Genomic DNA, 24805 nt, shown 5'->3' with positions numbered 1-24805 from the left:
CATTCCACATTCCAATCCATTTCATTCCTCATTCCATTCTTTAAATTCCACATTCCATTCCATTACATTCCATTCCATTTAATTCCACATTCTGTTCCTTTCCATTCTATTCCAGATTCCCTTCCATTCCATTAAATTCCACATTCCATTCCATTCCGTTTCATTCCATTGCATTCCACATTCCATTCCATTCCATTCCATTCCATTCCATTCCACATTCCATTCAATTGCATTCCGAATTCCATTCCATTCCATTCCATTCCACATCCACTCCATTCAATTCCATTCCACATTCCTTTCCATTACATTCCACATTCCATTCCATTGCAATCCACATTCAATTCCACGTTCCATTCCACGTTGTGTTCCATGTTCCAATCCAAGTCCCATTTCACATTCAATTCTTTTCCAATCCTCTATCCATTCCATTGCATTCCACATTCCATTCCATTCTATTCCACATTCCATTCCATGTTCCATTCCATTACATTCAACGTTCCATTCCACGTTCCATTCCACATTCCATTCCACATTCCAATGCATTAAATTCCACATTCCATTCAATTCAATTTCATTTTCCATTCCATATTCCGTTCCACATTCCATTCCGCATTCCATTTCACCTTCCATTCCATGATCCATTCCATATTCAATTCCACGATACATTGCAGGTTCCATTCCACATTCCATTCCATTCCATTCCATTCCACTCCACTTTCCCTTCCACATTCCTTTCCACGTTCCATTCTACATTCTGTTCCACATTCCATTCCATTCCATTCCACGTTCAATTCCATGTTCCATTCCATTCCATTCAACTTTCCATTCTGTATTCCATTGCACATCCCATTCCACATTCCATTCCATGTTCCATTCCACGTTCCATTCCATGTTCCATTCCACATTCCATTCCATTCCTTTCCACTTTCCATTCCACATTCCATTCCACATTGCATTCCACATTACATTGCATTCCATTCCACATACCATTCCACATTCCATTCCACATTCCATTCCACATTCCATTGCATTCCATTCCACTTTCCATTCGACATTCCATTCCATTTTCCAATTCACTTTCCATTACATTACATTCCACATTCGATTCTCATTGCATTGCATTTCATTCCACATTGCATTCCACATTCCATTGCATTCAAATTCGCAATCCATTCCACATTCAATTCCATTCCAGATTCCATTCTGCATTCCATTCCACAATCCATTCCATTCCTTTGCAAATTCCATTCCACTCCATTCCATTTCATGTTCCATTCCACTTTCCTTTAAGTTCCATTCCACATTCCATTCCACATTCCAGTCCATTACATTACACATTCCATTCCATTACAATCCAAATTTCATTCCACAAATCATTCCATTCCATTCCACATTCCATTCCACATTCCATTCCCTTCCATTCCACATTCAATTCCATTGCATTCAATTGCATTCCACGTTCAATTGCTTGTTCCACTCCTCATTCCATTCTGTTCCACTCCTCATTCCTTTCTATTCCACTCCACGTTCCAATTCACACTCAATTCCACAATCCATTCCACATTCCATGCCATTCCATTGCACGTTCCATTCCACATTCCATGCCACATTCAATTCCACATTCCTTTCCACGTTCCATTGCATGTTCCATTCCACATTCCATTCCATTCCATTGCACTTTCCATTCCATTCCATTACACATTCCTTTCCATTCAGTTGCTTATTCCTTTCCATCCCATTGTATTCCACTTTCCATTCCATTTCATTCCACATTCCATTCCACATTCTATTCCACGTTCCTTTCCATTTCATTCCACATTCCATTCCATTCCACTCCACATGCCATTACATTCTATTCCACATTCCTTTCCACATTCCATTCCACATTCCATTCCATTCCATTCCACATTCCATTCCACATTCCGTTCCATTCCACATTCGTTTAGACATTCCATTCCACATTACATTCCTTTCCATTCCACTTTCCGTTCCACATTCCATTCCACTTTCCGTTCCAAACCATTCCACATTCCATTCCATTCCATTACACACTCCATTCCACATTCCACTCTGTTCCATTGCACATTCCATTCCACATTCCTTTCCACATTCCATTTCGTTCCATTACTCTGTCCATTGCATTTCATTCCACATTCCTTTCCACATTCTACTCCATTCCATTCCACGTTCCATTCCATTCCATTCCACATTACGTTCCACATTTTATTCCACATTACATTCCCCCTTCCATTCCATTGCATTTCAGGTTCCTCTCCCCATTCCATTCCATTACAAATTCCATTCCATATTCCATTCCATTTCATTGCACATTCCATTCCACTTTCCATTCCATTCCATTCCACATTCCTTTCTATTGCATTCCACGTTCCATTCCACGTTCCATTTCATTCCATACCACTTACATTTCCGCATTGCATTCCACAGTCCATTTCATATTACATTCCTTTCCATTCCACATTCCATTCCACATTCCATTCCACATTTCTTTCCATACCATTCCACATTGCTTTCCACATTCCATTCCATTGCATTCCACATTTCATGCCACATTCCATTCCATTCCATACCACAATCCATTCCCCATTCCATTCCATTCCATTCAAAATTCCACTCCACATTCCATTCCATTCCATTCAATTTCATTCCACATTCCTTTCCATTTCATTCCACATTTGATTCCGTTTCATTGCAGGTTCCTTTCCATTTCATTCCACATTCCATTCCATTCCATTCCACGTTCCGTTCCATTCCATTCCACTTTCCGTTCCATTCCATTCCACATTCCATTCCACCTTCCATATCACAAACCATTCCATTTCATTCCACTTTCCATTGCATTCCATTCTACTTTCCATTCCATTAATTTCCACATTCCATTCCTTTCCACATTCCATTCCACCTTTCGTTCCACGTTCCATTCCATTCCACGTACCATTCCACGTTCAATTCCATCTTCCACTCTATTCCATTCCACGTTCCATTCCACATTCCATTGCCTTTCATTTCAAGTTCCCTTCCACATTCCTTAGCACATTCCATTCGATTTTATATTGCAATCCATTGCACATTCCATTCCATACTACACTCGGCATTCCATTCCACATTCCATTCCACATTCCATTCCACATTTCATTCCACAACACATTCCATTCCATTGCACATTCTATTCCACATTCCATTCCACATTCCATTCCACATTCCATTCCACATTCCATTCCATTTCATTCCACATTCCATTTCACATTCCATTACACGTTCCATTCCACTTTCCTTTCCTCAATCCATTCCAACTTCCATTCCATTCCATTCCTCATTTCAGTCCACTTTCCTTTCCATTACTTTCCACTTTCCTTTCCATATTTCATTCCACCCTCCATTCCACGTTGCATTCCGTTCCATTCCACCATCCTTTCCACACTCCATTTCACATTCCATTCCATTACATTCCACATTCCGTTGCACATTCCATTCAAAATTCCATTCTACATTCCATTCCATTCGTTTCCACATTCCATTCCTTTCCATTAGTTTCCACATTCCATTCCGCATTCCCTTCCTTTCCATTCCACATTCCATTAAGCATTCCATTCCACTTTCCATTCCATTCCATTCCACATTCAATTACGCGTTGCATTCTATTTTATATCACGTTCCATTCCACGATTCATTCCACATTCCATTCCACATTCCATTCCAAATTCCATTTCACATTCCATTCCTCATTCCATTCGGTATTCCATTCCATTCCAATTCACATTCAGTTCCACATTCCATTCCAATCCATTCCACATTCCATTCCACATTGCATGCCACATTCCATTGCATTCCATTTCATATTCCTTTCCACTTTCCATTCCATTGCATTCCGCATCCCATTCCATTCCATTCGATTCCATTCCACATTCCACCGCATTCAATACCATTCCATATTCCATTCCATTCCATTCTACACTCCATTCCATTACATTCCACATTCCATTCCACGTTGCATTCCATGTTCCATTCCACTACCCATTTCACGTTCCATTCTTTTCTATTCCACATTCCATTCCATTCAATTCCATATTCCATTCCATGTTCCATTCCATTTCATTCAACTTTCCATTCCACATTGCATTCCACATTCCAATCCAAGTTCCATTCCATTCTTTCCATGTTCCATTCCACTTTCCATTCCATTCCATTCCACGTTCCATTCCACATTCCATGGACCATTCCATTCCACATTCCATGGACCATTCCATTCCACATTCCATTCCTCATTCCATTCCAATTTCAACCCCACTTTCCATTCTACATTCCATTCCATTATATTCCACGTTCCATTTCATATTCCATTTCATTCCATTCCACTTTCCTTTCCAGATTCCATTTCACATTCCATTCCATTACATTCTGCATTCCATTTCACATTCCATTCCATTGCACTCCACGTTCCATTGAACATTCCATTCCATTCAATTCCACATTTCATTCTATATTCCGTTCCACATTCCATTCCACAATCCATTTAAAGTGGAATGTAACGGAATGGAAGGTGGACTGAAACGAGGAATCCAATGGAATGGAAGGTGGAATGGAACCTGGAATGGAACGTGGATTGGAATGTAGAATGGAATGTGGAATGGAATGGAATAGAATCTGGAATGGAATGTGGAATGGAATGTGGAAAGGAATGTGGAATGGAATGGAATGGGTTGTAGAATGAAATGTGGAATGGAATGTGGAATGGAAGGGAATGGGATGTAGAATGAAATGTGCAGTTGAATGTGGAATGGAATGTGGAATGGAATGGAATGGGTTGTAGAATGAAATGTGGAATGGAATGTGGAATGGAACGGAATGGGATGTAGAATGAAATGTGCTATTGAATGTGGAATGGAATGTGGAATGGAATGTCGAGTGGAGTGTGTAATTGAATGTGGAATGGAACACAATGGAATGTCGAATGGAATGTGGAATGGAATGTGGAAGGGAACTTGAATTGTAAGGGAATGGAAATTGGAATGGAACGTGGAATGGAATAGAGTGGAACATGGAATGGGATGTGGAATGGAATGCAGAATGGAATGGAATGGAACGCGGAATGTAATGTGGAATGGAATGTGGAAATGAACGTAATGTGGAAAGGAATGGAATGGAATGTTAAATGGAATGCAATGGAATGTAGAATGGAATGGAATGGCATGTGATATGGAATGAGGAATGGAATTCGGAATGGAATGGAAAGGAAAGTGGAATGGAACGGAATGGAACGTGGATTGGAATGTGGAATGGAATGGAATGGAAAGTGGAATGGAATTGAATGGAATGTGGAATGAAATGGAAAGGAATGAGGAATGAAATTTGAATGGAATGGAACGGAATCTGGAGTGGAATGTGGAATGGATTGGCATGGAATGGAATTGAATGGAAAGTAGAATTGAATGGAATGGAATGTGGAATGCAATGGAATGGAATTGAATGTAGAATTCAATGGAATGGAATGTAGAAACTAATGGAATAGAATGTGGACTAGTATGGAATGCAATGTGGAATAGAATGTGGAATGGAATGTGGAATGGAATGTAGAAAGTAATTGAATTGAACGTGGAATGTAACAGAATGGAAAGTGGAATAGAATGCAACGGAATGGAATGTGGAATAGAATGGAAGGCAATGGAATGGAATGTGGAATGGAATTGAATGGAATGTGGAATGCAACGGAATGGAATGAAATGTGGAATTAAATGGAAAGGAATGTCGAAAGGAATGGAATAGAATGTGAAATGGAATGGAATGGAACGTGGATTAGAATGTGGAATGGCATGTGGAATGGAATGTGGAATGTAATTGAATGGAATGTGGAATATAATGGAATGGAATGTGGAATGGAATGGAATGGAATGGAATGTGGAATAGAATGGAATGCAAAGGAATGCAATGTGGAATGGAATGGAAAAGAATGTAGAATGGAATATTGATTGGAATGTGGAATGGAATGTGTAATGAAATGTGGAATGGAATGTGGAATGAAAGGTGGAATGGAAAGGAATGTAATGTGGCATGCAATGTGGAATGGAATGTGGAATGGAAAGTCTAAAGGAATGGAATGGAAAGTGGAATGGAACATGCAATGGAATGAAATGTAACGTGGAGTGGAAAGTGGAATGGAACGTGGAAGGGAATTTGGAATGGAGTGAAATGTGGAATGGAATGGAATGTGGAATGGATAGTTGAATGGAATGTTGAATGGAATGGAAAGGAATGTGGAATGGAATGTTAAATGGAATCTGGAATGAAATGTGGAATGGAATGTCGAAGTGAACATAAAAGGGAATTGAATTGAATGTGGAATGGAATGTGGAATAGAATGTGGAATGGAATGTGGAATGGAATGGAATGGAATGTGGAATGTAATGTGGAATAGAATTTGGAAAGTAATGTGGAATGGAATGTAATGTGGAATGGAATGGATTGGAATGTGGAATGGAATGTGAAATGGAATGTGTAATGGAATGTGGAATGGAATGGATTGAAATGTGCAGTGGAATGTGGAATGTAATAGAATGGAACGTGGAATGGAACGTGGAACGGAACGTGGAATGGAACGTGGAATGGAACGTGCATTGAAATGTGGAATGGAATGGAATGGAATGTGGAATGGAATGTTGAAAAGAAAGCAATGAAATGAGGAATGGAATGTGGAAAGGAAAGGAATGGAATGTTAAATGGAATGGAGTGGAACTTGGAAAAGAATGTGGAATGGAATGTGGAAGGGAATGTGCAATGGAATGGAATGGAATGAGGAGTGGAATGGAATGAAATGTGGAATGGAATGTTGAAAAGAAAGCAATGAAATGAGGAATGGAATGTGGAATGGAAAGGAATGGAATGTTAAATGGAATGGAGAGGAACTTGGAAAAGAATGTGGAATGGAATGTGGAAGGGAATGTGCAATGGAATGGAATGGAATGTGAAATGGAAACAGAATGGAATGTGATATTCAAATAGAATGGGATATGGAATGGAATGGAATGGAATGTGGAATGGAACGTGGAATGAAACGGAGTGGAACTTGCAATGGAATGTGGAATGGAATGGAATGGAATGTGGAATTGAAAGGAATGGAATGGAACGGAAAGGATTATTCCACATTCCATTGCATTGCATTCCATTCCACATTCCATTCCATTCCATTCCATCTTCCATTCCACATTCCATTCCACTCCATTCCACCTTCCATTCCACATTCCATTCTATTGCATTCCACATTGCATTCCATTTCTTTCCACATTCCATTCCATTCCACCTTCCATTCCACATTGCATTCCATCTCATTCCACATTAAATTCCATTCCAAATTCCATTATATTCCACCTTCCATTATACATTGCATTCCACATTCCATTCCATTCCATTCCATATTCAATTTCGTGTTCCATTCCACTACATTCCATGTTCCATTCCACTCCATTCCACTTTCCATTACTTTCCACTTTCCATTCCATTCAATTCCACTTTCCATGCCATTCCATTTCACGACCCATTCAACTTTACATTCCACGTTGCATTCCACTTTCCATTCCACGTTCCAGTCCATTCCATTCCACGTTTCACTACTTATTCCATTCCACATTCCATTCCATTCCCTTCCAGATTCAATTTCACAATGCATTCCATTCCATTCCACGTTCCATTCCATTCGATACCATTCCATTCTATTCCACATTGCATTCCATTCCATTCCATGTTACATTTCATATTCCATTCGCCATTGCAGTTTGTCCCATTCCATTCCTTTCCACGTTCCATTCCACATTCCATTCCACATTCCATTCCACTCCATTCCACATTCAATTCCACATTCCATTCCATTCAATTACACCTTCCATTCCTTTCCATTCCATTTCATTGCATTCCACATTCCATTCCACTCCATTCCATTCGACATTCCATTCCTTTCCATTCCACATTCCATTCCTTTCCATTCCACATTCCATTGCACGTTCCAATCCGTTTCATTCCAGGTTCCATTCCACATCCCATTTCATTCCATTCCATATCCCATTCTGTTTGAATATCACATTCCATTCTGTTTCCATTTCACATTCCTTTCCATTCCATTCCACATTCTTTTCCATTCCATTCCACTTTCCATTGCATTCCATTCCACATTCCATTGCATTGCATTCCATTCCACATTCCATTCCATTCCATTCCACCTTCCATTCCACATTCCATTCTATTCCATTCCACATTGCATTCCATTTCATTCCACATTCCATTCCATTCCACCTTCCATTCCACATTGCATTCCATTTCATTCCACATTCCATTCCATTTCAAATTCCATTCTACATTCCAGTACATTCCCTTCCACATTCCATTCCACATTCCATTCCATTGCATTCTATTCCATTCCATATTCCAATCCATTCCATTCCACGTTCCATTCAAGTTCCATTCCACGTTCACTTCCATTCCATTCTATTCCACATTCCATTCCATTCCATTACACATTCCATTCCACATTCCATTCCACATTCCATTCCATTCCTTTCCATTCCTCATTTTATTCCATTACATTCCAAGTTCCATTCACCGTTCCTTTGCATTCCATTCCATATTCCCTTCCACATTCCATTCCAATTTTTATTTTATTCCATTCCCTTCCACATTCCATTCCATTGCATTACACGTTCTATTCCAAATTCCACTCCATTCCATTCCACATACTATTGCATTCCACATTCCATTCCATTCCATTCCATTCATCATTCAATTCCATTCCATTCAACTTTCCATTCCGTTCCATTCCATGTTCCATTCATTTCCATTCCACTTTCCATTCCACGTTCCATTCCATGTTCCTTTCCACATTCCACACTACATTACATACAATTTCATTCCATTGCATTCCTCATTCCTTTCCACATTTCATTAAATTCCATTCAATTCCACCTCCCATTCCAATCCATTCCACATTCCATTCCACATTCCATTACACATTCCATTATACATTCCATTACACATTCCATTGCACATTCCATTCCAAATTCCATGCCATTCCATTACATTCCACATTCCATTCCATTCCAATCCATTCTACCTTCAATTCCATCCCATTCAATTCCATGTCCCATTCCACATTCCATTCCTTGCCATTCCACATTCCACTCCATTCCATTGCACATTCCATGCCATTCCACACCTTTCCAGTCCAAATTCCAATCCATTCCATTCAATTCCACATTCCATTCCACTTTCCATTCTGCATTCCGTTCCATTCCATTCCGCATTCCGTTCCATTCCATTCCGCATTCCATTCCATTCCATTCCATTCAATTCCACATTCCGTTCCATTCCATTCCATTCCACATTCCATTGCATTCCATTCCAATCCACTTTCCATTCCACATTGCATTCCAAGCCATTCCACATTCCATTCCTTTCCATTGCACATTCCATTCCATTCCAGTTCAAATTCCAATCCATTCCATTCAATTCCACATTCCATTCCACTTTCCATTCCGCATTAAGTTCCATTCAGTTCCACATTCCATTCCATTCCATTTCATTCCACATTCCATTCCATTCCATTCCATTCCACATTCCATTGCATTCTATTCCAATCCACCTTCCATTCCGCATTGCATTCCAAGCCATTCCACATTCCATTCCTTTCCATTGCACATTCCATTCCATTCCATTCCAGTCTACATTCCATTCCTTTCCATTCGACATTACATTCCATTGAATTCCACATTCCATTCCATCCCTTTCAACTTTCAACTCCTTGCCATTCCACATTCCATTACACATTCCGTACCATTATATTACAGATTCCATTCCATTCCAATCTATCCCATTCCATTAGATTCCACTTCCCATTCCAATCCATTGCACATTCCATTCCCTTCCTTTCCATTCCACATTCCATTACATTCCATTCCACCTTCCTTTCCAACCCATTCCACATTCCATTCCACTTTCCATTCTATTCCATTTCAAATTCCATTCCACATTCCATTCTATTCCTTTCCCCTTTCCTTTCCATTCCAATCCATTCTTTTCCATGCCATACCATTCCATTCCACTTCATTCCACATTCCAAGCATTCCATTCCATTCGGTTTCCAATCACACATTACCTTCCATTCCACTTCAAATTCAATTCCATTCCATTCTATTCCATTCCATAACATTCCACACTCCATTTCATATTCCATTCCATTCCATTCCACATTCCATTCAATTCCATTCCACATTCTATTCCATTCCATTCCATTCCACACTCCATTCCACATTCAGTTCCGTGCCATTCCATTCCTTTCCCCATTCCATTCCATATTCCATTCCATTCCCCATTCCATTCCACATTCCATTCCATTCCATTCCACATTCCATTCCATTCCATTCCACATTCCATTCCATTCCATTCGACATTCCATTCCATTGTATTCCACATTCGGTTCCATTCCCTTCCATTCCATTCTGCATTCCATTCCATATTCCATTCAATTCCATTCCACATTCCATTCCTTTCTGTTGCACATTCCATTGCATACCATTCCACATTGAATTCCACATTCCTTTCCAATCCACTTCATATTCCATTGCACATTCAATTCCATTCCACATTCAATTCCACATTCCATTACACTCCATTCCAAATTTTATTCCACATTATATTCAACATACCATTGCATTCCATTCCACATTCAATTCCATTCCATTCCATTCCACTCCATTAGACATTCCATTCCACATTCAATTTCATTCCATTCCACATTGCATTCCACATTCCATTCCACTCCATTAGACATTCCATTGCACATTCAATTCCATTCCATTCCACATTCCATTCCACATTCCATTCCATTCCACATTTCATTCCATTCCATTCCATTCCACTATCACTTCCATTCCATTCCACTTTCCATTTCAAATTCCTTTCCACGTTCCATTACATGTTCCATTTCACATTCCATTGCATTCCATTCCACATTCCATTCCACATTGAATTTCATTCAATTCTCCCTTTCATTCCATCCCACATTCCATTCCACATTAAATTTCATTCAATTCCACCTTTCATTCCATTCCATTCCAACTACAATTACATTCCATTCCACGTTCCAAGCCCTTCCATTAGATGTTCCATTCCATTCCATTCAATGTTCCAATCCGTATTCCATTCCATTCCACATTCCAATCTATTCCATTCCATATTCCATTCTATTCTATTCCACTTTCCTTTGGAATTCAATGGAATGTGTAATGGAAAGGAAGGGAATATGGAATGAAATGGAATGTTATGAAATGTGGAATGGAATTGAATGCTATGGAATGGAAAGTGGGATTGAATGGAATGGAATGTGGAATAGAGTGGAATGAAACATGCAATGGATGGTGAAATGGAATGTAGAATGGGACGTGGAATGGAATGCTGAATGGAATGTGGAAAGGAAAATTATGGGATGTGGAATTGAATGGAATGGAATGTATAATGGAATGGAATGGAATGTGGAATGGAACAACATGGAAATTTGAATGGAATGTGGAATGGAATGGAACTGAATGTGGAATGGAATTGAAGGGAATGTGGAAAGGAATGGAATGGAATGTGGAATGCAATGTCGAATGCAATGTGGAGTGGAGTGGAATTGAATGGAATGTGCAATGGAACGGAATGCAATGTGGAATGGCGGAGAATACTATCGAATGCGGAATGGAATGAAATGGAATGGGGAATGCAATTGAATAGAATGGCATGGAAGGTGGAATGGATTGGAATGGAATATGGAATGGAGTGGAATTGAATATGGAATGGAATGGAAAGGAATGGAATGTTTAATGGAATGGAATGGAATGAAATGGAAAGGAATGTGGAATTGAATGGAATGTCGAATGGAATGTGAAATGGAATGTGGAAAGGAATGGAATGGGGAAAGAAATGGAAGGTGGAATGTAACATGGAATGGATTGTGGAATGGAATAAGAAATGGAAAGGAATGGAATGTGTAATGGTACATGGAATGGATCGGATTGAAATGTGGAATGAAATGTGGAATGGAAAGGAATGGAATGGAATGTGGAATGGTATGTGGAATGGAATATGTAATGGAATGAGAAATATAATGGAATGGAATGTGGAATGGTATGTGGAATGGAATGGATTGAAATGTGGAAAGGAATATTTAATGGAATGGAATGTAAAGTAATGGGGAATGAAATTGAATGGAACATGAAAAGGAAAGAGGAACAGAATGTGGAAGAGAATGTGGAATGTGGAAATATATGGAATGGAAAGTAGAATGGAATCGAATGAAATCTGGAATGGAATGGAACGGATTGCAATGTGGAATGGAATGGAATGTGCAATAGAATGGAATGGAATGTGGAATGGAATGGAATGGAATGGAATGGAATGTGGAATTGAATGGAATGGTATGTCTAATGGAATGGAATGGAAACTGGAATGGAATGTGGAATGGAAAGTAATGAGAAATTGAATGGGGAATGGAGAGGAAAGGAATGTGGAATGGAAGGGAATGTATTGTGGAATGGCATGCAATTTAATGGATTTGAATGTGGAATGGAATGGAATGGAATGTAGAATGGAAAGGAATCGAATGTGGAATGTAATGGAATGGTGTGGAATGTGGAATGGAAAGGAATGGAATGTGGGATGGAATGCTGTGGAATGTGGAAAGGAAAGGAATGGAATGTGGAATAGAATGAAATGGAATGGAATGTGGAAAGGAAAGGAATAGAATGTGGAATGGAACGTGGAATGGAATGGAACTGAATGTGGAATGGAAATTGTAATGGAATGGAATGGAACCTGGAATGGAATGTGGAATGGAAAGTGGAATGCAATGTGCAATGGAACTTGGAATGGAATGTACAATAGAAAGTGGAATGGAACGTGCAATGGAATGGAATGGAGGGTGTAATGGAACGTGGAATGGAATGCAACGGAACGTGGAATGGAACATGGAATGGAATGTGGAATGGAACGTGAAATTAAACGTGGAATGGAATGGAATGGAATGGAACGTGGAATGGAAAGTGGAATGGAATGTGAAATGGAACGTGAAATTAAACCTGGAATGGAATGCAATGGAATGTGGAATGCAATGTGGAATGCAATGTGGAATGGAATGGAATGGAATGGAATATGGAATGGAATGGAATGGAATGGAATGTGGAAGGAAATGTGGAATTGAATGTGGAATGGAACATGGAATGGAACGCGGAATGGAACGTGGAGTGGAATGAGGAATGAAATGGAACAGAATGTGGAATGAAATGTGGAATGGAACGTGGAATGGAATGGAATTGAATGTGGAATGGAACTTGGAATGGAATGGAATGGAATGTGGAATGGAATTAGGAATGTAAAGGGGAATGGAATGTGGAATGGAATGTACAATGGAACGTGGAATGGAACGTGGAATGGAACGTGGAATGGAACGGAATGAAAGGAGGAATGCAAAGTGTAATGGAATGGAACGGAACGTGGAATGGAACGTGCAATGGAAAGTGGAAAGGAATGTGAAGTGCAAAGTGGAATGGAATGGAATGGAATGTGGAATGCTATGGGGAATGGAATGTGGAATGGAATGGAATGGAATGGAATGTGGAATGAAATGTGGAATTGAATGTGGAATGGAACGTGGAACGTAAAGTGGAATGGAACATGGAATGGAACGTGGAAGGAAATGGAACGGAATGTGGAATGGAATGGAATGGAATTTGGAATGGAATTTGGAATGGAATGCAAGGTGAAATCGAACGTGGAACAGAATGGAATGGAAAGTTTAACTGCAATGGAATGCAATGTTGAATGGAATGTGGACTACAATGTAATGCAACGTGGAATGCAGTGGAATGGAATGGAATGGAAAGTGGAATGGATGGGGAATAAAATGGAATGGAATTTGGAATGGAATATGGAAAGCCATGTGGAATGGAATGTGGAATGGAATGGAATGCAATGGAATGTGGAATAGAAAGTGGAAAGAAATGTGGAATGGAAGGGAATGGAATGTGGAATGGAGTGTGGAATGGATTGCGGAATGGAACTTTAAATGGAATGGAATGAAATGTGGACTGGAATGTGGAATCGAATGGGGAAAGGAATGGAATGGAATGCGGAATGGAATGTGGAATGCAGTGCAATGGAATGTGGAACAGAATGCGGAATGGAAAGAAGAATGGAATGTGGAATGGAACCTGGAATGGAACGTGGAATGAAATGGAATGGAATGGAACGTGGAATGGAAAGTGGAATGGAACATGAAATGGAATGTGGAATGGAACGTGGAATGGAATGTGCAATGGAACGTGGAATGGAACGTGGAATGGAATGTGGAATGGAACGTCGAAAGCAATGGAATAGAATGTGGAAAGGAGCTTGGAATGGAAAGGAGTGGAACGTGGAATCAGATATGGAATGGAAAGTGGAATGGAATATGGAATGGAACTTGGAATGGAATGTACAATGGAATGTGTAAACGAAGGTGGAATGGAATGGAATGGAAGGTAGAATGGAATGTGGAATGGAACGTGGAATGGAATGGAATGGAACATGGAATGAAACATGGAATGGAACATGGAATGGAACGCGGAATTGAATGGAATGGAATGTGGAATGCAATGTGGAATGTAAAGTGGAATAGAATGTGGAATGGAATGGAATGGAATGAGGAACGGAACGTGGAATGGAACGCGGAATGGAATGGAATGGAATGTGGAATGCAATATGGAATGTAAAGTGGAATGGAATGTGGAATGGAATGGAATGGAATGGAATGTGGAATGGAATGTGGAACTGAATGTCGAACAGAACCTGGAATGGAACGTGGATTGCAACGTGGAATGGAATTTGGTTGGGAATGGACCGTAATGTAGAATGGAACGTGGAATGGAATGGAATGGAGTGTGGAATGGAATTTGGAACGGAATGGAAGGTGAAATCGAATGTGGAATGAAATGAAATGGAAAGTTTAAATGAGATGGAATGGAAAGTTGAATGGAATGTTGACTGCAGTGGAATGCAATGTGGAATGGATTGGAATGCAATGTGGAATGGAATGGGGAATGCAATGGAATAGAAAGTGGAATGGAATGTGGAATAGAATGTGGAATGGACTGTGGAATGGAACGTGAAATAGAACACTGAATGGATTGTATTGGAATCTGTAATGGAATGTGCAATGTAATGCAAGGCAATGTGGAAAGGAAAGTGGAATGGAAAGGAATGGAATTTGGAATGCAATGTGAAATTGAATGGAATGGGATGTGGAATGGAATGGAATGGAATGTGGAATGGAACCGAATTGAATGTGGAATGGAAAGTGGAATGGAATGGAATGGAATTTGGAATGGAATGTGAAATTGAATGGAATGGAATATGGAATGGAATGTAATGGAATGTGGAGTGGAATGGAATGGAATATGGAATGGAATGTGGAATAGAAAGTTTAATGGAATGGAATGGAATCTGCAACGGAATGTGGAATAGAATGGAGAGGAAAGTGGAATGGAACTTGGAATGGAAATTGGAATGGAAAGTGGAATGGAATGTGGAATGCAACCTGGAATGAAATGTGGAATGGAATGAGGAATGGAATGGAATGGAATGTTGAATGGAATGAAATTGAATGAGGAATGGAATGTGAAATAGAATGTGGAATGGAACAGAATGGAACGGAATGCATTGTGGAATGGAATGTGGAATGCAATGTGGAATGGAAGGTGGAATGTAATGGAATGGACCTTGGAATGGAAAGTGTAATGGAACGTGAAATGGAATGTGGTATGGAACGAGGAATGGCATGGGCAATGGAATGTGGAATGGAACATGGAATGTAACGGAATGGAAAGTGGAATGGAATGTGGAATGGAATGGAATGGAACGTGGAATGGAACGTGGAATAGAATGTGGAATGGAATGTCGAATGTAATGGAATGTGGAATGGAATGGAATGGAATGCAGTAAATGAATGGAATGGAATGCGGAACAGAATGGAATGGAATGTGCAATGGAATGGAATGTGGAATGGAATGGCATGGAATGGAATGTGGATTGGAATGGAATAGAATACAGTAGAATGCAATGTGGAATGGAATGGAATGTGGAATGGAGTACAATGTGGAATGAAATGAAATGGAGTGGAATGAAATGGAATGTAAAGTGGAATGGAATGGAATGGGATGTGGAAAGGAAGGGAATGGAATGGAGTGGAATGAGAAATGGAATAGAATGGAATGTGGAATGCAATAGAATGTGGAATGGATTGGAATGGAATGGAATGGGGAATGTTATGGAATGGAACACGGAATGGTTTAGAATGGAAATTGGAATGCGATGGAAAGGAATGTGGAATGGCATGGAATGGAATGTCCAATGGAATGTGGAATGGATTGGAATTGAATGTGGAACGGAATGAGGAACGGAATGGAAAGGAAGGTGAAATGGAAAGAAATGGAATGTGGTTGGAATCTGGAATGGAATGTGCATTGGAATGTGGAATGGAATGTGGAATGAAATTTGCAGTGGAATGTGGAATGGAATGTGGAATGGAAAGTGGAATGGAAAGTGGAATGGAATGGAATAGAATGTGGAATGGAACATGGAATGGAACGTGGAATGGAACATGGAAAGGAATGTAGAATGTAATGTGGAAGGGAAAGTGGTATGCAATGGAATGGAATGTGGATTGGAATGTGGAATGGAACGTGGAATGGAAGATGGAATGTAACATGGAATGGAAAGTGGAATGGGATATGCAATGGAATGTGGAATGGAAAGTGGAATGGAGAGAAATGGAACGTGGAATGGAACGTGGAATGAAACGGAATGGGAAGTGGAATGGAACGTGGAAGAGAAAATGGAATGGAATGTGGAATGGAACATGGAATGGAATGTGGAATGTAATGTGGAAAGAAATGTGGCATGGAATGGAATGGAATGGAATGTGGAATGGAAAGTGCAATGGTTCCTGTAATTGAACGTGGAATGTATCGTGGAACAGAACTGGAAGGGAATGTGGAATGTGGAATGGAATATTGAATGGAACGTGAAATTGAATGGATTCGAAGGTTGAATGGAACGTGGAATGGAATGGAATGGAATGTGCAATGGAATGTAGAATGGAATGGAATGGAATATGGAAAGCAAAGGAATGGAATGTGGAGTGGAAAGGCATGGAACGTGGAATGGGACGTGGAATGGGACGTGGAATGGGACGTGGAATGGAACATGGAATTCAATGTGGAATGGAGAGTGCAATGGAATGTCGAATTGAATGGAAGGGAATGTGAAATGGAATGGATAGGAATGGAATGTGGAATGGAACGTAGAATGGAAAGTGGAATAGAATGGAATGGAACGTGCAATGGAATGTGGAATGGAAGGGAATGGAACGTGGAAGTGAATGCAATGGAATGTGGAATGGAATGGAATGGAACGTGGAATTTAATGTGCTGGAACGTGGAATGGAATGTGGAATGCAATGGAATGGAACTTGGAATGCAACGTGGAATGGAAAGTGGAATGGATCATGGAATGGAACATGGAATGGAATGGAATGGAACGTGGAATGGAATGGAATGGAATGTGGAAAGGAAAGGAATGCAACCTGGAATGGGACGTGGAATGGAACATGGAATGCGACATGCAATGGAAATTGGAATGGAATGTGGAATGGAATGGAATGGAATGGAATGCAGAATAGAGCGGAATGGATTGGAAGGGGAAATATAATGTGGAACGGAATGTGAACGGGAATGGGGAATGGAATGTGGAAAGGAGTGAATTGGAACGCGGATGTAATGGAAAGGAACGAGGAATGGAATGGAATGGAATTTAACATGGAATGGAACGTGGAATGGAACGTGTAATGGAGCATGGAATGGAACTTGTAATGGAATGTGGTATGAAAAGTGGAATGGAATGGAATGGAATGTAGAATGGAATGTGGAAATGAATGCAACGGAACGAGAACAGAATGTGGAATGGAATGGAATGGAATGTGGAATAGAATGTTGAATGGAATGTGGAATGGAATACGGAATGGAATGTGGAATGCAACGGAATAGAATGTGGAATGGAATGTTGAATGTACTGTGGAAAGGAATGTGGAATGGAATCTGGAATGGTATGTGTAGTGGAATGGAATGCAATGTGGAATGGAATGGAATGGAATGTGGAATAGAATAGAATGGAAGTGAATGTGCAAGGGAATGTGGAATGCAATGTGGAATGCAATGGAATGGAATATGGAATGCAATTGAACTTTGAATGGAATGGAATGGAATGTGGATTGGAAAGGAATGGAAGGTGGAATGGAATGGAATGGAATGTGGAACACAATGGAATGGAATGGTATGTGGAATTGAATGGAATGGAATGGAACTTCGAATGCAATGCAATGGAAGGGAATGTAAGGTGGAATTGAATGCAAATGAATGGGGAAAGGAATGTGGAATTGAAAGTGGAATGGAATGTGGAATGGAATGAAATGAAATGTTGAATAGAATGGAATGGAATGTGGAATAGAATGGAATGGAATGGAATATGCAATGGAATGTGGAATGGAAGGTGGAAAGGATTGGAATGGAACGTGGAATGGCATTGAACTTGGAATGGAATGGATGGAATGTGGATTGGAATTGAATGGAATGGAATGTGGAATGAAATGGATTGGAATGGAAAGGGAAATGGAATTTGGAATGGAATGTGGAGAGGAATGAAATGGAATGTGGAACGGAATAGAATGGAATGTGGAATGGAAAGTGGAATCCAATGGAACATGGAATGGAATGTGGAAAGAAATGTGTAGTGGAATGTGGAATGGAATGTGAAATGAAATGTGGAATAGAATATGCAATGAAATGTAATATGGAAGGCAGAATGGAAAGGAATGAAATGTCCAAAGGAATGTGGAATGGAATGGATTTGAATGCGGAATGGAATGAGGAATGGAATGGAAATGAATGTGAAATGGAAAGAAATAGAACGTGGAATGTAATGAGGAATGGAATGGAATGGAATTGAAAGTGACATGGAATGGATCGGAATGTGGAATGGAATGGGCAAAGGAATGCAATGTAGTGGAAAGTGGATTGGAATCTGGAATGGAATGGAATGTGGAATGGAATGGGTTGCAATGTGGAATGGAAAGTGGAATGGAATGGAGTGGAATGGAAAGTGGAATGGAATGGAATGGAATGGAATGGAAAGTGGAATGGAATGGATTGGAATATATAATGGAATGGGAATTGAGTGGAATGCAATGTGGAATGGAATGGAATGGAATGTGAAATGGAATTGAATTGAACGTGGAATTGAATGGAATGGAATGAAATGGAACGTGGAATTGAATGGAATTGAAAGGGGAATGGAATGTGTAATGGAATATGGAATGGAATGGAATGGAGTGGAATATGGAATGGAATGGAATGGAGTGGAATGTGGAATGGAATGGAATGCTATGTGGAGTAGAATAGAATGGAAGTGAATGTGCAATTGAATGTGGAATGGAATGTGGAATGCAGTGGAATGCAATGTGGAATGGAATTGAAATTGGATTGGAATGGAATGGAATGTGGATTGGAATGGGGATTGGAATGGAATGGAATGGAAAGTGGATTGGAATGGAATGGAATGGAATGTGGATTGGAATGGAATGGAATGGAATATGGAGGGGAATGGAATGGAATGGAACCTGGAATGGAATTTGGAAAGGAATGTGGAATAGAATGAAATGGAATGTGGAATGGAGTAAAATGGAATGTGAAATGGAAAGTTGAATGGAATGGAACATGGAATGGAATGTGCAATGGAATGTGTAATGGAAAGTGGAATGGAATATGGAATGAAATGTAGGATGCAATGTGGAATGGAACGGAATGGAAAGTGGAATGGAATGTGGAATGGAATGTGGAATGAAACGTGGAATGGAACGTGGAAAGAAATGGAATGGAAAGTGGAATGAAATGTGGAATGGAATGGAATAGAATGTGGAATGGAATCTGCAAAGGAATGTGGAATGGAATGTGGAATGGAAGCTGGAGTTGAATGGAAAGAAATGTGGAATGGAATGCAATGAAAAGTGCAATGGGATTTGGAATGTAATGGAATGTGGAAAGTAATGTGGAATGGAATGGAATGTGGAATGGAATGTGAAATGGAAAGGACTGTAATGTGGAATGGAATGTGGAATGGAATGTGGAATGGAATGGAATGGAAAGTGGAAAGGATAGTGGAATGGAATGGAATGGATAGTGTAATGGAAATTAATGGAATGTGGAATATAATGAAATGGAATGGAATGGAATGTCAATGGAATAGAATGGAAAGTGTAATGCAATGGATTGAAATGAAATGAGGAATGGAATGTAACGGAATATGGAATGCAATGCAATGGAATGAAATGAGGAACTGAAATGAATGGAATGTGGAATGGAATGGACTGGAATGTGCAATGGCATGGAAGAGAAATTGGAATGGAATCTGTAATGGAATTCAATGGAATTTGGAATGAAATGGAATGGAACATGGAAAAGAAGGTGGAATTGAATGTGGAATGGAAAGTGGAATGGAATGGAATGGAATAAGGATTAAAGCGGAATGGTATGGAATGCAATGCGGAATGGAATGGAAAAGAATGTGGAATGCAATGGAATGAAGTGAAATGTGGAATTGAATGGAATGGAAAGTGGAATGGAATAGAATGGAATGTGTAATGGAATGGAATGGAACATGCAGTGGAATGTAGAATGGAATGTGGAATTCCATGTGGAATGGAATGTGGAATGGAATGGAATGTTGACTGTAATGGAATGGAATATGGAATAGAATGGTATTGTATGGAATGTGGAATGGAAAGGAATGGAATGTGGAATGGAATTCAATGGAATGTGGAATGAAAGGTAATGGAACGTGGAATAGAATTTGGAATTGAATGTGGAATGGAAAGTGGAATGGAATGGAATGGAATGTGGAATAAAGCGGAATGGGATGGAATGCAATGTGGAATGGAATGGAATGGAATATGTAATTGAATGTGGAGAGGAACGGAATGGAATCTGGAATAGAATGTGGAATGGAATACGGAATGGAATGGATTGGAATGCTATAGAAAGTGAAATGGAATTTAATGCAATGTGGAATGGAATGGAATGGAACATGGAATGGAACGTGGAATAGAATGTGGAATGTGGAATTTAATGTGGAATTTAAAGTGGAATAGACAGGAATGGAATGGAAGGGAATGCGGAATGTAAAGTGGAATGGAATGTAGAATGCAGTGGAATGGAATGTGGAATGGAATGGAATGTAAAAGAATGTCGAATAGAATGGAATGGAATGGAATGGAATGCGGAATGGAAGGTGGAATGGAATATGGAATGGAATGTGGTATGAAATGTGGAATGGAATGGAATTGAATGTGGAATGAAATGTGGAATGGAATGGATTGGAATGTGGAATGGAATGTGGAATGGACTTTAATAGAATGTGGAGTGGAAAGTGGAATGGAATGTGGAAAGGATTGTGTAATGGAACGAGGAATGGAAAGGGGAATGGAATGGATTGGAATGGATCATGGAATAGAATGTGGAATGGAACGTGAAATGGAATGGAATGGAACATAGAATGGAACCTGGAAGGGAACATGGAAAAGAATGTGGAATTCAAAGTGGCATGGAATGTGGAATGGAAAGTGCAATGGAACGGAATGGAATGTAGAATGAAATGTGGAAAATTTATAATGTGGAAAGGAATAGAATGGAATGTGGAATGGAAGGGAATGGAAAGTGAAAGGGAATGTAGATTGGAATATGGAAGGGAATGGAACGGAACGTGGAATGGAATGGAATGGAACGTGGAATGAAATGTGGAATGGAACGTGCAATGGAATGTCGGTTGGAATGGAATGCAACATTGAAGGCAATGGAACGGAATGTGGAATGGAATCGAATGGAAAGTGTAATGGAAAGTGTAATGGAATGTGGAATAGAATGTGGAGTGGAATGGAAATGAATGTGGAATGGACGGTGGAATGGAATCTATTGAAATGTGGACTATAATGTGGAATGGAATGTGGAATGGAATGTTGAATGGAATATGGAATAGACTGCAATGGAATGGAACTTATTGTGGAATGGAATGTGGAATGGAATGTGGAATGGAAAATGTAATGTAATGGAATGGAATGTGGAATGCAATGTGGAATGAAATGTGCAATGGGGCGTGGAATGCAATGGAATGGAATTTGGAATGCAACTTGTAATGGTATGGAATAGGACGCGCAATTGAATGTGGAATGGAACGTGGACAGGAAGGTGGAATGGAAGGGGGAATGGAACATGGAAGGGAATGTGCAATGGAATGTGGAATGGAAGGTGGAATAGTACGTGTAAGGGAATGTGGAATGGAACGTGGAATGGAAAGTGGAATGGCATGGAATGAAACGTGCAATGGAATGGGATGGAATGTGGAATGGAATGCAATGTAATGTGTAATAGAATGGAACGGAATGTGAAATGGAATGGAATGGAATATGGAATGGAATGGAATGGAACGTGGAATAGAGTGTGGAATGGAATGTAGAAAGAAATGGAAAGGAATGTGGAATGGAATGGCATGGAATGTGGAATAGAAGGGAATGGAATGGAATTGAATGTGGAATGGAATGGAATGGAATGTGTAATGCAATGGAATGGAATGGAATGGAATAGAATGTGGAATGCAATGGAATGTAACATGGAAAACAATGTGGAATGCAATGTGGAATGGAATGTGGAATGTAAATGAATGGAATCTAGAATAAAGTGGAATGGAATGTGGAAGAGAATGGAATGGAATGAAATGTGGAATAGAACGGAATGCAATGGATTGGAATACGGAGAGTAATGGAATGGAATGTGGAAAGCAATATAATGGAATGGAAAGTGAAATTGAATGGAATGGAATGTGGAATGGAAAGGAATGGAATGTGGAAGTGAATAGAATGGAAAGTAAAAGGGAATGTGGAATGGTATTTGGAATGGAATGGAAACGAATGGAATTGGAATGGAATGTAATGGATTATGGAATAGAATGGAATGTAACGGAATGTGGAATGGAATGTAATGGATTGTGGAATAGAATGGAATGGAATGGAATGAAAAATGGAATGTGGAATGGAATGTGGAATGCAATGGAATAGAATGTGGAACGGAATGGAATGGAATGTGAAACGGAATGTAACGTGGAATGGAATGGAAAAACAAATGGAATGTGGAATGGAATGTGGAATGTAATGGAATGGAATGTGGAATGTAATGGAATGGAATGTGGAATGGAATGGAATGGAATGTGAAACGGAATGTAAACTGGAATGAAATGGAATGGAATGTGGATTGGAATGGAATGGAACGTGTAATGGAATAAAATGGAAAATGAATTGGAATAGGGAATGGAATGTGAAATGGAATGTGGAATGGAATTTGGAATGGAAAGTGGACTGGATTGTGGAAAGGAATGTGGAATGGAATGGAATGAAATGTGGAATGGAATGTGCAATGGAGCGTGGAATGGAAAGTGGAATGGATCGGCATGGAAAGTGTAATTGAATGTGGAATGGAATGTTGAAAGCAGTGTGGAATGGAATGTGGAATGGAATGTGGAATGGAATGTAGTGTAGTGTGGAAAGGATTGGAGTGGAATGTGGAATGGAATGGAATGGAATATGGTAAAGAATGGAATGGAAGGGAATGTGGAATGGAATATGGAATGGAACGTGCAATGTAATTGAGTGGAAAGTGGAATGGAATGGAATGGAATGGGAAACGGAATGGAAATTGGAATGGAATGGAATGGAAAGTGGATTGGGATGGAATGGAACGTGGAATGGAATGGAATGGAATGGAATAGAACGTGGAGAGGAATGGGATGGAATGTGGAATGGAACGTGGAATGGAATGCAATGGAATGCAATGTGGAATGGAATGGAATGGAATGTGGAATAGAATGGAATGAAATGGAATGGAATGCAAAATGGAATGGAATGGAATGTGGAATGCAATGGAATTGAAACGAATGTGGAATTGAATGGAATGGAATGTGGTACGGAATGGAATACTATATGGAATGGAATGGAATGAAATGTAGAAAAGAATGTGGAATGGAATGAGGAATGGAATGGAATGGAATGTATAACAGAATGGAATGAAATGGAATGTGGAATAGAATGTAATAAAATTGAATGCAATGCGGAATCGAATGGAATGGAATGTGGAATGCAATGTAATGGAATGGAATGTCAAATTCAATGGAATGGAATGTGGCATGGAACGGAATAGAATATGGAATGGAATGTAATGTTATGTGGAAAGGAATGGAGTGGAATGTGGAATGGAATGGAATGGAACTTGGAAAAGAATGGACTGGAAGTGAATGTGGAAAGGAATGTGGAATGGAACCTGCAATTTAAATGAATGGAAGCCGGAATGGAATGGAATGGAATGTGAAATGGAATGGAAATTGGAATATAATGGAAGGGAACGTGGATTGGGATGGAATGGAACGTGGAATGGAATGAAATGGAATGTGGAATGGAATGGAATGGAATGTGGAATGGAATATGGAATAGAATGGAATGTAAAGGAATGTGGAATATAAGTTGGAATGGAATAGAATGGAATATAATGGAGTGTGGAATGGAACGGAATGGTATGCGGAAAGGAATGGAATGGAATATGGAATGGAATGTGGAATGAAATGTAATGTAGTGGAATGTGGAATT

This window comes from Pongo pygmaeus, chromosome 19, assembly GCF_028885625.2.
Source record: "Pongo pygmaeus isolate AG05252 chromosome 19, NHGRI_mPonPyg2-v2.0_pri, whole genome shotgun sequence".
In the NCBI taxonomy this organism is placed as follows: domain Eukaryota; kingdom Metazoa; phylum Chordata; class Mammalia; order Primates; family Hominidae; genus Pongo; species Pongo pygmaeus.
This window is presented reverse-complemented; position numbering follows the sequence as displayed.